Raw genomic sequence first — 16067 nt, 5'->3', positions numbered from 1 at the left:
TTTGTCGCGTGTGAAGATGCAGCCGGTGGCAGATCGTTTGTAGCCTCTTCTTACAGCAGCTGTATGACATAAATATCCGTTAACGTTTGTCGTCTCTCCAAAAAGTGAAGAATGAGTCTTGAGATCGAATCAGTCAGTCCTGCTTGATGCACTTGCACTGACTGAGCAGTCAAAGAGCGACACAATAGGAAGGGGGAGGGGCAGTGAAACAGCTACTCTGGTGGTGACAATCAATCTAAAAAATGTTTTTTTGTGGCTGCAGCGGGTGTTGCATTTTATTTCACTTCACAAACTATTGTGAATTTACATTATGTATTCAAATTAATAGTACCCACTGCAAAATCACCATGGGGTGGCCATGGGGTGGCCAGCATTTATACAGTGGTGGCCGTGGCCACCCCTGGCGGGCACCCCTGCTCTCGTAACTCCTAAATCTTTTGACGCATACACAAGTCTTTGGTATCATTGTAATCCTTGGCTCAAGACAAACAAATGTATATGAATTAATACATCTCCATTAACATTTGCGCCTGGAAAGAAATTCCACTAATCAGCATTTTATGCTAAACCAACCTTTGCAAACTAGTCCTGGGTTTTTTGCCTGAGCAGAACCAAACATAGATTAATTCTGTGGAGTGTGAATGTATATAATTTTAATGTTGATCCACGGTGGCTGGGCGATGCCAAATAGCCTGAAGTGGGTGGAGCCTATTTCACTAAAATGCTTATAACCCCATGAACAATTTGAGTTATCTTCATCTTCAAGCTCACTCCGAGGTCACGTTAAAAAAAACTGCTTAGTTTGGCTACTAGGTGGCGCTAAAACAGGAATAAACTCGAAAATGGCTATAACTAGACATCCGTGTAACCGATCAACTTGAAATTTGGTATGGTGTGTTTTGTTTCATGTTCCATTGGTGTATCTAAAAACAGCATGAAATTTGAGCACTCATTAGACAAAGTTAATGGAGGCCGATCGGAACTCGCTGGCCTTATTCGTCTCATGGTCCTGAAGGGCTATAAGAAATTTGAACTCAATCAGCCCCTGGGGGCTAAATACACTTTTTAGGGTGGGTAAATAGTGGGTATCACATGACGTTTGACACACACATAAAATATTTATATTAAATGATAGATCTCCTAATTCTGAACAGCTTTTCATCCACTAATTAGCATTTTATGCAAAACCTACTTTTGCGAACTAGTCCTATGTTTTTCACCCAATCGGAACCAGCGTTAATGATTTATGTAAAATGTGAATATCAATAATTATAACAAAAGTTGAAATTTCGATTCAGGGTCGCAAGGGGCTCCAAAAGTTTGAAATGGGCAGAGCCTATTGCACTAAATTGCCATAACTCGAGAACCGTTTGAGATATCTTCATGGGGCTCGGAATTTATGTGCACAACATCGGACTGAGGTCACTTAAAAAAACTGCCGTTTGGGACTTTCATGGGAATTGTTTTCTCATGTTCCTGAATCGTTGCGATACCAAACATAGTTTGCCCAGTACTGTGTTTACATTTTTTGTAAATCCGATCAAATTTGATCGAGAGGAAACTACCGTTAGCAACAAGGTTTACTAATTTTATAAGCCCAAATGTCAAAAATCTCACAGGAAATGGCAGAAAATGCAATTTAAGTTCGACGTGGGTAATTTTGTGGCTTTTCTATGCTTATAATAATAATAATAAGTAATAATAACTTCTGAAAGAAATTAGATATCTTCACCATATCTGACGTGTTCATCAACGGTCACACTCTGAGGACCCACAAAAAAGGGGTGTGGCTGCACCACTCGATGGCCTTATAGCATCACCTATGGTCCATAGGACTGTTTAAAAATAAACTTTAATGAACACAGTTGTTGTAGTACAGTCATCCTCAATTGGCGGATTGCGGGCCGGATCGGTATTTTTACTCTGTTCCATCCGGACCGCGATAAATAGCCTAATAAACCATTTAAAACATTTGACTAAATAGAAAGTGGATCTAAAAATATGGTTGAAAGAGTAGTTTTAAAGGACTCGGATGACTCTCAGTATATTCTCAAACCTCATCAGATTGAAAAAAAAACACTCAGAGCTGTTTTTCTCATCAATTGAGGATGCGTTTTGTATTAAATACAAGGGTCCCATTAATAGTGGAGTGCACTGTACATACATACATACATACTGTACACACTGTGGATATCAAAATATAAATTAAATGGCCTGATAAATGATTTCCATTGCTGAAGCTGCGGCCAGGAGCTGTGGTCTTAGGGTCTTAAGTGCCTCAAGGGGTGGTAACCCACGAACACTGTGGTGGACACCGGTGGTCAGGGAAGCTGTCCGATTGAAAAAGGAGTTTTTCCAGTATATGTTATCCCAGAGGACTCCAGTTGCAGGGTATCGAAGGGCCCGAGGGGCTGCAGCATCTGCTGTGAAAGAGGCAAAGCAGCGGGTGTGGGAGAACTTTGGAGAAGACATGGAGAAGGACTTTCGGTCAGCACCAATGTGCTTCTGGAAAACTGGAGGAGGCCTCGGGGAAGACCCAGGACTATGTGGAGGGATTATATCTCCAACCTGGCCTGGGAACGCCTCGAGATCCCCCAGTCGTAGCTGGTTAAGGTGGCCCGGGAAAGGGAAGTCTGGGGAGCTGCTCCCCCCGTGACCTGACACCAGATAAGTGGATGAAGAAGAAGAAAGATATACAGTATATTTATATATAAATATATAGACTGTATTTCACCGGGCAAAATTAAAAAAATTAATTTAAAAATATTTCTTCTTAAAAAACATACTGTCAAAAATATAATGACCAGACCGCTTGGAAATTTACTTGAATACCCTTGTTGTAGTATATTACCTGTTTTGGCTGTTGATGGTCTTTTACATACTCAAATTTCTTGGTACCCTTACAGCTCATTTAGGTAATGCTTCATTCCTCTTGGAGAGTGATGAAATTAAAAGCTATTGTATCATGTATACTTGCCTTTGGTATGTCATAGAATAAAGCAAAGAAGCGGTGGAAAGATATGAATTATTGCTTTTACTACAAAGATATTCTGGAATTACCTGGACACATTTGTTGGTACCCCTTAGAAAAGATAATACACAATTGGATTATAGTGATCAAACTAATTAGTTTATTAAATTAGTATCACACATGTATCCAATCTTGTTATCAGTCATTCAGCCTATTTAAACAGAGAAAAGTAGTCACTGTGCTGTTTGGTATCATTGTGTGCCCCACACTGAACATGGACCAGAGAAAGCAAAGGATAGAGTCGTCTGTGGAGCGCAGAACGAAAATAATAGACAAGCACGTGTGGCGGAGGGTACGGATCCAGGCTCACATCCCCATCACATCAGCTCTATGTTCACAGAAAAAAAATCAAGCTTTCAAAGAAGTAAACACCATACCTACAGTGAAACATGGAGGAGGCTCGGTTATGTTTGGGGGCTGCTTTGCTGCATCTGACACCGGGGCCCTTGAATCTGTGCAGGGCACAATGACATATCAAGACTATCAAGGCATTGTGAAGTCAGTCGCAGGTCAGGGGTCCTCCAACAGTATAATGACCCAATACACACAGCTAAAATCACACAAGAATGGATAAGAACAAAACATTGAACTATTCTGAAGTGGCCTTTTACGAATCCTGATCTGAATTATATCGAACATCTATGGAAATATCTCAAACTTACAGTCTGGAGAAGGCCCCCATCAAACATGACAACGCTGGATCAGTTTGCTCAGGAAAAGTGGGCCAAACTACCTGTTAACAGGTGCAGAAGTCTCATTGAGAGCTACAGAAAACTTTTCCTTGCAGTGATTGCCTCTAAAGGTTGTGAAACAAAATATAAGGTTAGGGGTCTCATCATTTTTGTCCATGACATTTTCATTTGTTTTATTTACAATATTATGTTAAATAAAAAAATCTAAAGCAAAGTTTAATTTCCATTAAATATGGAATAAACAATTGTGGATGCCAATGACTTTTGTCAGTTTCAAATTATTTCTTTGTAAATGGAAGCATGTGCAAACTATCAACACCTGTATCCAATTCCAGTAAAGGCGCGGAGACCAATAAAAGGAGCAGGCCGACAGACGGCTGTTGAGAGAGCTGCGGACTGAGCACGGGAACCGAGCTGGCGTGCTACATGTGCGGAGACTGTTCGTGGTGTGCTGGAGAATTCGCCACCCAGTTATTTTCTGTTGACCACCCAGAGTGTGTTTCTTTTTGTTTCATTTAATAAAACTCCGTTGTCGGACTCACATCCCTCGTCCTCTTCTTCTCGCCCTTTCTCCAGGTCCCATCCTCCTGGACCGCCTCGTCCAATGCCCAGAACAAGATTTGGGAATCCCCGGATTATGGCACGGGTCCACGAGCCCAGGCCCGGGGGTTCCATGATGCAGTGGGACCATCATCCCCACCGCCCTTACTAGAATTGGATACAGGTGTTGATAGTTTGCACATGCTCCATTTACTCACCGCTCGTCTCCCGGCTCTCTCTCCTGCCGCAGACCTCGCTAAACCACGCCCCCCTCGCCACACCAGTCTGTTCCCCCAGGTTTGTAAATCCTGTTCTATGGGAAGGGGTGAGGGGCTAGCAATACTCCACAAATACATTTACATTTAGTCGTTTAGCAGACGCTTTTATCCAAAGTGACTTACAAAGAGTTCGGGGAGCCATAAGCGATATGTCATAAAAGAGCAATAGTACAATAGGTGCTAATACAAAGTTACTAGTTTAAACAAAAGCTAGACCACTACCTGTCGAGAGAAGAGAGAGGGTTAGTGTACTTTTAAAAAAAAAAAATCATTTGTCTGTCAAGTATTCACAGAAGAGGTTGGTTTTAAGTAGTTTCTTGAAGGTTGTGAGAGATGTGGCTTACCGGACCGAGATAGAAAGAATGTTCCACCAGGAAGGAGTTGTTAAGGAGAATGAGCGGGAAAGCGATTTAATGCCATTATGAGAAGGCTTTAGAAGGTGCCGCTCGTTTGATGAATGCAGGGTTCTTGATGGGGTGTAGAAGCGTAGTAGGGTGTGAAAGTATGCCGGTGCAGATCCAGTGATAGTCCTGTAGGCAAACATCATGGACTTGAATCTGATACAGGGTTCAACTGGTAGCCAGTGGAGAGAAATGAAAAGGGGTTGGGGCTGAAGTGGTATGATGGCCTTTGCAGGAAGACCAGCGAGGAGAGCATTGCAGTAGTCCAATCTTGAGATTACAAGGGCCTGGACAAGGAGTTGTGCCGCATGCTCAGTGAGGTAGGTTCTAACCTTTCGAATTGTGAATAAGGCATTTCAACAGGATCGCTTTGTCTTTGTAATGTGATAATTGAATGACAGTTGTTCATCAAATATGACTCAGAGGTTCCTGTCTGATTCGGAGGGAGTTATTGTGGAATTGCCAAGTTGGATGGTGAGAACGTGTGAGGTGTGCCGGAAACACGACTAGTTCTGCTGTTATGCGAGCTGCTACAGTGGTATGGTCTGGGTGAAACGAGATGTAGAACTGGGTGTCATCAGCATAACAGTGATATGAGAAGCCGTGTGCCCGTATGATGGGTCCTAAGCATGTCATGTAAATGGAAAAAAGCAGCAGTCCAAGCACCGATCCCTGAGGGACCCCAGAGTTAGGATCGGAACCAGTGGAGAGGGGAGCCTGAGAATCACAGGGGAAGGCGAAAATAATCTCAATTGACTTATCTAATACCTATCTAATCTTATTTTTAATTTATCGCCCTGAAAATCAATAGAGTGACATGTCGATAACTGGATTGGGTCACGGCTGGATGTGTTCACTTGGTCACAGCCACAACATCGTCTGCTTCCTGCTCGACAGGGGCTGCTAAGCCATCTGCGGCAGCGAGCGGCGGTGGTGATATGTGGGATCATGTGGACATAAATCCGTCTCAGCATTGCATTGGACTGTCCAGGCCCCGTCACGCTGTCCAGGAACCTGTCTCCTAAGGTCGTCGCCAGACTGTCGCGTAGCGGAACCACACAACGGCTTGCAGAGGATGAGATTTCACTTCCTGCAGCTGCTGGCTACAGCCACTTCCACATACCACTTTCGCAGCCCTCCACACTCTTTACGTGACGTTGTGTCCGGCAGCAAAGACTTAAGGCAGGTAAGTCAGCAGACCTCCTCGCCTCCCCAGGGCACCCCCCCTTGTGTACGCACAGGGACCTTGTGCGCCGGCACCTCAACCGATTGGGCCTATGGGTCGACCAGGACAAGAGCATGATCTCCCCGGACAGAGCACCTCTTATCCCGGTACGGAACTAGACTCTGTTACCATGCAGCATGCCTCACGAGCGCACCCAGTTGATGCTGCGCTGCCTGGACCTTGTCATGCTACAGCCAGCGATCCCCCTGAAAACACTCAGGCTCCAGGGGCATATGGCATCCTTGTACGCTGTCATGCCGTTCAGGTGGACGAATATGAGAACGCTTCAGCATTCAGCTTAAGAGTCGGGTTCCCTGGACATCGTGGCACACCGGCACAAGACGTGTTCCCTTCACATCTTTCTGCCGGCGCACCCTAGACCCCCGGACAGACATGTCCTTCTCCTGGCTGGAGTCCCATTAGAGCAGTAGTGGTGGAGGAGTGTAGTGGTACGACAGACTGCTCCCTGCTTGGCTCCAAGGGTCGCCGGACGGGTCCCCGCCTGCAGTGGCATACCAAAAGCCTTGAGTTGCTTACTGCTTGCCCTGCGATGAAGAGGCCCGAGCCTCTCATGCGGGGCAATCACATGCTACTACGATCAGACAGCATGGCTGCCGTAGCCGCAGATGTCGCAACTTGCCCGACGCCTCCTCCTCTGGAGTCAGCAGTGGGTGGTGTCCCTGCGGGCCATTTATATCCCGGAGGACCTCAGTCAGACAACCAACGTGCTCTCTCGACAGGTCACCCATATCTGACAGGTCACTCTCGACAGGTCACGATAGTCTATCATCCATGGCTTCAAAAATCCGCAAGACACCGAACCTGCCTCCATACTTTCTTATACATATCCTTTATATCAAAGTCCCCAAGGGTAGATGGTAGAGCACTACCGGAGACAAAACTTCCAATGTGTCAGAATCAGAAGAAACTGGGAGCAATGGTCGGGCATTCATAATTGCCATAACTTCTGACATCAGGATAGTCAAAACCTCATGGGTCAGACGGGAGTGGCCATTAATGAAAGTTGAGGTTGATATGGACTCAATGACCTTTAAGTAAACGGCCCTTGTACTTAAACCAGTCAAGACAACAGCCTCAACAATCTCTTAATTTCAGCACTGCAATCTCTGGCGCGGCAGGATATTATGCTCCATGGCCCCAGAACATCTAGGCCCACATGTGTGAATGTTGGATCAACTTTAACTCTATCCAGAGGTAGGTGTGACATTCTTTGACTTTCAAGCTTTCCTCTTAACTTCATGCTATGACACACTGATGTATCACACGGTTGATTAGTTTTGTTCCACAATCCAAAGTCATGCTGATTGTACATGACAAAGAGACTGGTACATAGATTATGCCAATTTGGATGTCTCTAAGTTCTTTCCTGTCTTTCTTTCTTGTAAAGAATCTGTCCATGCTTTCCACTATACCTCTATATGAGCTGGAAGTGGCATGTCCCAATCAACCAAACTCTGCAAAGTGGTTACCCATCGCAGGTAAAAGTGCAAGTGGTTTGCCCAGTGGTTTGCCTCATCCATGTCTCGTACATTTCTCTGTTCATAACATCAAGAAAGATTTCATCTTCAACGGACAGAGAAAGTTTATCATCATGCAAGGTTCTTTGTAAGACTTTGTCACCAGATGATCTGTATCAGAGCTTGCGACTGAATAGCTAGGCAGAACTGACTGGTACAGATGAAGGAAAGTGCCAAAGTGCTCTTTGATCTGAATTCCTTTTGGGCATGGTGGGAAAAAGTGGTGCGTCCATTCTGCAATATGTTTGTTTTAAAAACATAAGCAGTATCTGACTTGTGTGTTCCTTGTAATCACACTTCTCCCACGATAGCTCCCACAGCCTAGATCCAAACAATGAGCATACGGTGTGTTACTTGGTCCGTTACAAAGCTCTAGTACCTTATGCACACTCATAATGTCCCTTCCTAAAATGAGAAGATTAGGAGCATTGGCATCATAAGGTGGAATTTTGTTAGCGATTGGCTTGAGATAACATGTTGCATTCCAAGTCCATGGGAAGTGACACATTGGTTACCTTTCTGTCAGTCTCTCGACATTGTGTCGAACCAACAGATGGGGTTTAAGCAACTCTGATTGTTTTTTTTAAAAGGAAAATAAAATTGGAGAACGTCCAGAACGGCGCGCCAGTCTCCGCCCCTTACATACAGGTATAAAAGCAAGATGATGTGCCCATTCATTCACCTTTTGTTCTTCAGAACCTGCGAAGCATCATCTTTATGCTAAGCAATTTATCGTTCTGTACATACCTACTGGACCATACAAGTCAAGTAAGCTTCGTTTATATAGCGCTTTTTACAATTTTCATTGTTACAAAGCAGCGGGACAAGAAAACATTGACTGTAAGCAAAACATATAAGGTTATTCAAGTCAAAACACAGGTCAAATATCAGACAGACTATAAATTCTTAAAAGCAGTGTTTATTAAATAAAACTAAAATTCTAGCAGCCACCCCCAGCCAGGCAAACAGTGCAAAACTCTATGCAAACGGTGGCGAGGAACCCAAACTCCATTGGAGAAAAAAAAACCTCAGAATGTAACCTGAATAAGCACCTACACAAGCTGCAGTTCAGGATGTCGTTTAGGATCCGGACGTCTGTCAGATGTCATGACTGGTTCATGGCCATCGACCTGAAGGACGCGTACTTTCATGTCCCTCCGTAGAGCATTGTAATACAGTTCGTAGAAGTATGGCGGAAAGGAGGCGGAGTCGGCGTGGCTGGGAGACCAGATCGGATGTAGCTCCACTGCGCTTCTCAACAATTCTTAACTCAGAATCAACTTTATGAAAAAGATATGGCGATTTATAACATATTTCAAATGGCGGACAAGCCGATCATTCAATCGCGACACATTTTCACATGAACTGCGATAACTTCTGAACTGAAAAATAGAAAATTACAAATGAGACATGGACGGCATCGGCATAATGGTATTTTAAAGGTTATAGGCAAAAATACAAGTTTTTCAAATCTCGCGAACCATAGGTGGCGCTGTTACCCATTTTGGCAAGAACCCCATTCCGAGATTTAGTTGACATGAACCAAGTGTCGTATCAATGAATCGAACATTGGCTCGATTCGGCAAGTTAGAGCCTCCAATATATTTGGGCTCAATTTTCAAATGTTTACGGCATTGTAACTTTCGAGCAATGGCATCACTTCTATGGGGCACAGTCCAAAGAAGAGGGGAGCCAATTTTCGTGACAATTGACCCACATTTTTAGGAGGAGTAGCGAATGAACGCAATACTGTACTTTTCAAAATGGTGGCTACTGTAATGGGAGGAGTCTTAATGCGAGACATGGAATGCGATGAGCGTGTAATAAGCACATTTTCTTTATATCAATGGGTTCAAAAGTTATAGCTGTTTGAAAATGGCATTTTTTAACTGTTGGTGGCGCTATAGAGTGAGAGCTAGAGACCCCATTCTTGGTTACGTGACTAACGAGTAATACCTCCATGAGCATGCAAATTTTCAACATTTTCCTACGTACGGTTCAAAGGGCTACCGTAGACTACTCTGGGGGAAGAATAATAATACTGACAAGAACAATAGTGGCCATAGCCTCTTCGGGGCTTGGCCCCTAAAAAATATATTTGGATCTGGTGATGTGCAAATTAAAAGGCATAGATCATAAGCTTTACTCTAAGAAAATATTTTCCAGAAAGTAAAATGTGGTAAGATATGTCTATTTGAGTGTTACATATACAGTGCAGTTACTTATACACAGTAGTTATTCTATCTAGTCCTATATTAAATAACTTTCCACCATTCTAAAGAAGAAATAAGCATTTGACACTGCTTCATTTGACAATGTCTGGAAGGAGTTTATTATTTATTGCCCCAGCAATTACACAATAAAACTGTTTGATCATACATTGGAATGTAGATTACATTATTACAGCAAAAGTTGAAATAGAGAAAGAACAGGTGATCACAGGTACCATTCCTATTTTAGTTTGCCCTCAGTCAATGAGTTAAGGTGATAGAATAATGCAGTCGGATTACAATACCACGTATCCTTTTACTTCCAAGCAGTAGAATGGGAGTGGATGGGGCAATTTGCCAAAACAAGCCTCTCCTTCACCTGCAGCGAATGTTAGACATTAAAATTAATAGCGTTGTCAATATGGATATTTATCTTAAACAAACGCACAGTTTCACTTTAAAAGGACTTTGTTAAGCCACGGAGCCAGTTCTTTGATCGATGGATGCCCTTTTTTGGAGTTTCAAATAATTGTCCCCCATTTACTCCCATTCTACCACTTGGAAGTAAAAATGATACGTGGTATTATAACTCCAACAGCATTATTTCTCAAGAAGAAAGTCACATTTACTTAGGATACCTTGAGGGTGAGTAAAACATGAGTAAATTTGTATTCAAGCCTAAAGTACTGCTTTAATGAAAAGCTGGCTTAAATCTTTTAATATTGTGATACACAATAATGTTTATTTCTACACATTTTATCAGTTTTACACGATACTCGATTTCCATGGCAGTCATAATGTGTGAAAATCATTAAACCACAAAAACCTCTCACAGAAAATGCTTTGATATTTTTAGACTTCATTTGACCACAAACAGTTGTTTGTTAAGTTCGTTTGTTAGGTCTTAATTGTTCGTTAATTTTTCAGTTCCTGTGATATTACAGTCCTTTCACTTGTCCACATCAACATTCCTATAAAACAGAAGTTAGAATTTTATGCTCTTCTCTTTTAGGCTAAAATGTGTATAAATATATAGATGTGAAAATGGAAGATACAGCCGTGGTAATAAATAAGAGAACAATCCAAAATTATTTTCAGTTTTTGGATTTTACTTTCCCTTTCTGTCGGTCTCTCGACGTTGTGTCGAACCGACAGATGGGGTTCGCCCTTGAAAACCTATCATCTTCTGACTATTTTGAAAAGAGCAAATTTCTCTTTTCTCTTTCTGCTCTTGTGGTTGCGACTCCCTCATTGAGGAGGGGGAATGACGCGATGTCTGCGTCAGGTGTTGGGCATCCAACACGCTGAGGCAGCTTTCGTGGAGTCATCCTGCCCGGACTCAGCCGATGGCTCGCGGACCGTTCATGCCCCGTCTCGCTCATCTGGCCGTTCCCGGGAAGGCGGTACCACACCGTCTTACTCCACCTGCGAGGGACATCTCATCGTCGTCACGCATCGTGTCCGATTGCATGACGACGATGAGATGTCCCTCGCAGCATCGGAGGGCGACCTACTGGCATCCGACCCTGACAATTCCTTCGAGCTGTCTCCTCCGGGAGAGAGAGCTCAGGAAAAGGCAGACGTTGAGATGTCAGCCATGCTCTCTCGGGCAGCCGCGAGCATCGTGCTGCAGTGCACGCCCCAGCGCTCGCGGCTGGATAATTGGTACATCGGGTCTGAGCGCGGCTCTAAGCCGCGCACGGCCCCTGTGCCATTTTTTCCCGAGGTCCATGAGGAGATCAGCAAGACCTGGAGCGCCCCCTTTTCGGCTCACTCCCGTCAAGCTGACTCTGTTGCCCTCTCTTCCCTCGATGATGTCGATGTCCCCCAGGTGGAACGTGCAGTCACGGTGCACCTGTGCCCACAGACGGCGGCCACGTGGAGGTCTCGACCTACACTCCCGTCTAAGCCGTGTAGGGTTTCGGCATCGTTGGTGTCAAAATCCTAATCGCCGCTGGACAAGCTGGCTCAGCTCTTCATGCCATGGCCATCCTTAAGGTCCATCAGGCCAAGGCACTGAAAGAGCTCCACGAGGGTAAGACCGACCCAAAGATCATGCAGGAGCTCCGCACTGCCACCGACCTCGCCCTCCGGGTGACTAAGGTGACGGAGCGGGCTTTGGGTCGGACGATGTCCACAATAGTGGTCCACGAGAGGCACCTCTGGCTAAACCTTGCGCAGATGCGGGAAGCCGAGAAGGTTCGGTTTCTTGATGCTCCCATCTCTTGATGCTCCACCACTCCCTTCCGAGACCAGGTGGTGAACTAGCAGGCGCTCCCCACCGGGGAGGAAGACCCAACCCAATCCGTGTTGTGTCCAGTACGCGCCTCGTGCCTCTACGTGGACCGCACGCAGAGCTTCAGAAGCTGTGAGCAGCTCTTTGTTTGTTTCGGAGGTCAGCAGAAGGGGAGGGCTGTCTCCAAACAGAGACTGGCGCACTGGATCGTGGACGCCGTCACGACGGGATACCGATCTCAGGACTGCCCGTGCCCGCTGGCAGTGAGGGCACACTCCACTAGGGGAGTTGCCTCATCTTGGGCACTGGCTCAGGGCGCCTCTCTGGCAGACATATGCAGAGCTGCGGGTTGGGCTACGCCCAACACCTTCGCGAGGTTCTATAACCTCCGCGTGGAATCGGAGTCAGTTCGAGTCTTACAGGGTAACACCAGGTGAGACCGGCGGCCGGTAGGGTCTACGCCTGCGAAGAGCGCCATCCCCCTCTTTAGGTGGGTCAGTGTGCTATCATCTGCCTCCCTTCTTCCCCTCAGGCGAAGAATAGGCAGTCCATCCATCACTAAGCACTCAAGGCGGGCCCAAGCTGAGTTACCCTCATGTAGCTCTAACCGACCTCAGTGCTCCAGACGTAGTAACCCCCCCAGCAGGGTGGTTCTGTCTGAGATTCCGTCATGAGTTAGTTCCCCTCCTGGAACCCATGATCTTCCCCAGGTGGACATCCACCTTGTGGCATCCCGCACATACCTCCCATGAGTTCTTCCCTGCCGGTAAGACCATGTTGATGTTTCCACTGTTTTCCCCCCGAGGGTAGGAAGTGGTCTCCGTAGCGCACCTCCCCATTGAGGGAATAGCGTTTACCCAGGGGTCCTACGGTACCGGACGGCTCTCGCCAATGGAGCCATCTGAGATGGCCGAGGGCAGGGGCTACCCATCTTTTCTAAAGCTCTGGGACCCCTGCCTACCTACTGGAAGGTTACAATCTTGCGACAGCGCTTACGTCTGATTCAACTAGGCCGGTCAACGTGGCTTCGCGCTAAATTGTGCTGTGGCGTTTTCAATAGGAACCCCATATGTCGGTTCGACACAACGTCGAGAGACTGACAGAAAGGGAACGTCTCGGTTACGTATGTAACCTCTGTTCCCTGATGGAGGGAATGAGACGTTGTGTCCTTCATGCCACAACAATAGCCGTCCGCTGCAGCAGTCACGAAATGCTCTCAGGCTCCACAGCACTATCCGGGGGCGGAGCCCGGCATGCAAATTTCATTCGCCAATTTCATTGGCCTTTTCAAAATAGTCAGAAGATGATAGGTTCTCAAGGGTGAACACCATCTGTCGGTTTGACACAACGTCTCGTTCCCTCCATCAGGGAACAGAGGTTACATACGTAACCGAGACGATTTCTACCAATGTGTTTATTTAAAATTATCATTTGTGTTTTATTCTGTAAATAGTGACAACATTTTTCCCAAATTCCAAATGAAAAAAAATATTTTTATTTGCTTTTTTGCAACAATTTAAATGAGACAAACTGATCTAGATGACAAATTATGCAATATTTGCAGAACTTGAATACTGCAAAGAAAACTAATTAATATTCATGTTTTAACAAAACAATATCCATTTTGAACATTGGATCAGTTCACAAGTGAAATTATGATGGAATAAGCCTGAATGTGTCTTTGCATTCTCTCAGTCTTTCACATTGCTCTTACTTGATGTCATTCTTCAGGTTTGCACATTAGACAAAAATTGTCACAATATATGCAAAAACACTGACAAAAGACAAAACTAGAGTGGCCTCTAAATTTTTGGCTCTATTTGAGAAGTGTTATAACCTTCATTAAGGGAATCTTACCGTACAGATGCTCTTCTTGATGATAGTGCTTAAAAATGCAAATATTAATATATTTTAATTTTACATTATAGGATATGATTATTTTATAAAAAAACACTTGTATGAGCTAGCATCTTTTTTCATTATTTTGCTTAATGTTTTAATCATATCTATGCCAATACAGTTCTTACCTAGTTCATCATTCTCATGCATGTGCCTTCTGATGATGTATAATTTTATTGATAGAAAACAAATGGAGAAGAAAATTCCAATCCCTACTCCTATCACAGCATATTTGATTTCTGAGGCTCAGAGGGAAGAAAACAAACATTAGGAGAGCTACAGTATCAGTTCTGCATAGATTATCAATTGTATGTCACCGGTCCCATGTTTGTGTTGAATCCTACCTGGTTCATCGCTGGTGGAGTCTTGGCCCTTTACATGTGTGAACAGCAAGATATCTGTAAGATTTAAGTGTCCTTTTTCAATAGGGTCAATTCACTTTATTTTCAGTTTATTATACAATGTTAACATTTGTATTGATGCATTATGTTTTTGGTTTTTTACATTATATTTTATTATATTACGTTATAAAGATGGAACATAATGTCTATGTTTTTGATAAGATGCTAACTTGCTAGCCTTTGAGTGTGTTGACATTAAAAGTACAATTTGACCTAGAATATTAGTATAAGGAGTAAAGGAGATTTGTTCATTGGAGAACACATTGGTAGCATTGTGCTATCATAGCAATAATAAATCATTAATTTTAACTTTTAATATGTTAACTTGAAATATGTGCAGTTTTCTTTACATGAGTGTACCGTTTTAAAGCATGTCTAATTATCAGCTTCACAATGACTATTAGGTAACAAAGCATGTGTGAGTGTCCAGGAAATAGTTACAGTCAAGACCAGCACATAGGAAGTGAGATTATATCTCTACATATATTTTTCCTGTTAACACTTCACTACATTAAGACATCATGTAAAAGATACACCTTCTAGTGAATGAAAATCATAACAATCGTAGTTCTAGAATTTATCAATTTGTTTACCATTTACCAATAAGGTTAATCCCATATACTAGGTAAAATGTTCTTCTTCTGATATAAAAATACTTTAAAAAGGGTTTAGGTTAGAAAACATTTTATAAATAATTTGATATTCCTTTTCATAGTATAATATAAAACTGTATAATGTGTGCTATTTATGTCATGGATTTGCAATAAATAAAAACAGCAATAAATACAATTTAGAAATGAAAGCATTCAAAAAGATTCTTAGCTTTAAAATGGAAAAGTAAATGCTTACCAATGGTGAAGATTAAGAAGGCAGAGTACCTTGCATGGTCAAACATTTTAAAGTCTTTTCATGCATGTCTGTCTGTTACATTTGTTCTTTCGTATTAATGTGCTGATGTTCAGAGATTTCATTTCCTGTACACTCACCAAAATGGTTTCTAGATAAGATCAAGTAGATACGCCTGCAGCTCTTTAATGCTCTTTCCATTATGTGAAAATACAAAGATTCAATAAAATGCATTAGTCTGTGCATTTAATACCACTATAAACACACAAGGAAACCCATAATTCAGATTTTATTCTGTGTTAAAGTTGCAGAGCACCACTCTTTATGCGCAATAATTTCAGATTTTCAGATAGTATTTCCGTTTATTAGTGTCAATCAATCAGATAGTATTACTACCCACATTTTACAGCATATGATGTTGTCTGTTACATTTACATTAAGTCATTTAGCAGACGCTTTTATCCAAATTCATGGAGCAATAAGCGATATGTCATACAACTGTTACTTTCACCTTTGTGCTAAAGACAAGCCACCAAATCAAGTCATACTGCAAAGCATATGAAATCGCTTGCACGGTTTTGTTTTGAAAACAAAGCTCACTAACTAGGATACCTGATGCGATATAATTTCTGCTATTGCATGCACTTCTAGACCACAGAATCAAATGCACACAGAGTCTTTAAACAGCAGCTCTGCGAAATGTCATCATTTAGGTCAAATGATTGTTACCCATTTTAAATGGCTTTTATATACTGTATTTTTTTAAATGA

At 43.2% G+C, this 16067-nt stretch overlaps 1 long non-coding RNA gene across 1 annotated transcript; it reads right to left on the bottom strand.

Annotated features, from left to right (window-relative positions):
- Window positions 1-10011: 10011 nt before the first annotated feature.
- On the bottom strand, window positions 10012-15454 carry LOC306905315. Its single transcript, XR_013787721.1, has 5 exons — window positions 15301-15454; window positions 14395-14448; window positions 14179-14295; window positions 14009-14036; window positions 10012-10886 (listed from the first exon to the last, which is right to left on the bottom strand). It is a non-coding gene; the product is annotated as an uncharacterized lncRNA (long non-coding RNA).
- Between the last annotated feature and the right edge of the window lie 613 nt (window positions 15455-16067).

The sequence above is a fragment of the Barbatula barbatula genome, assembly GCF_947034865.1.
Source record: "Barbatula barbatula genome assembly, chromosome: 16".
Classification (NCBI taxonomy): domain Eukaryota; kingdom Metazoa; phylum Chordata; class Actinopteri; order Cypriniformes; family Nemacheilidae; genus Barbatula; species Barbatula barbatula.
The sequence above is the reverse complement of the archived record's forward strand: the minus strand, read 5'-3'. Positions and strand labels throughout refer to the sequence as shown.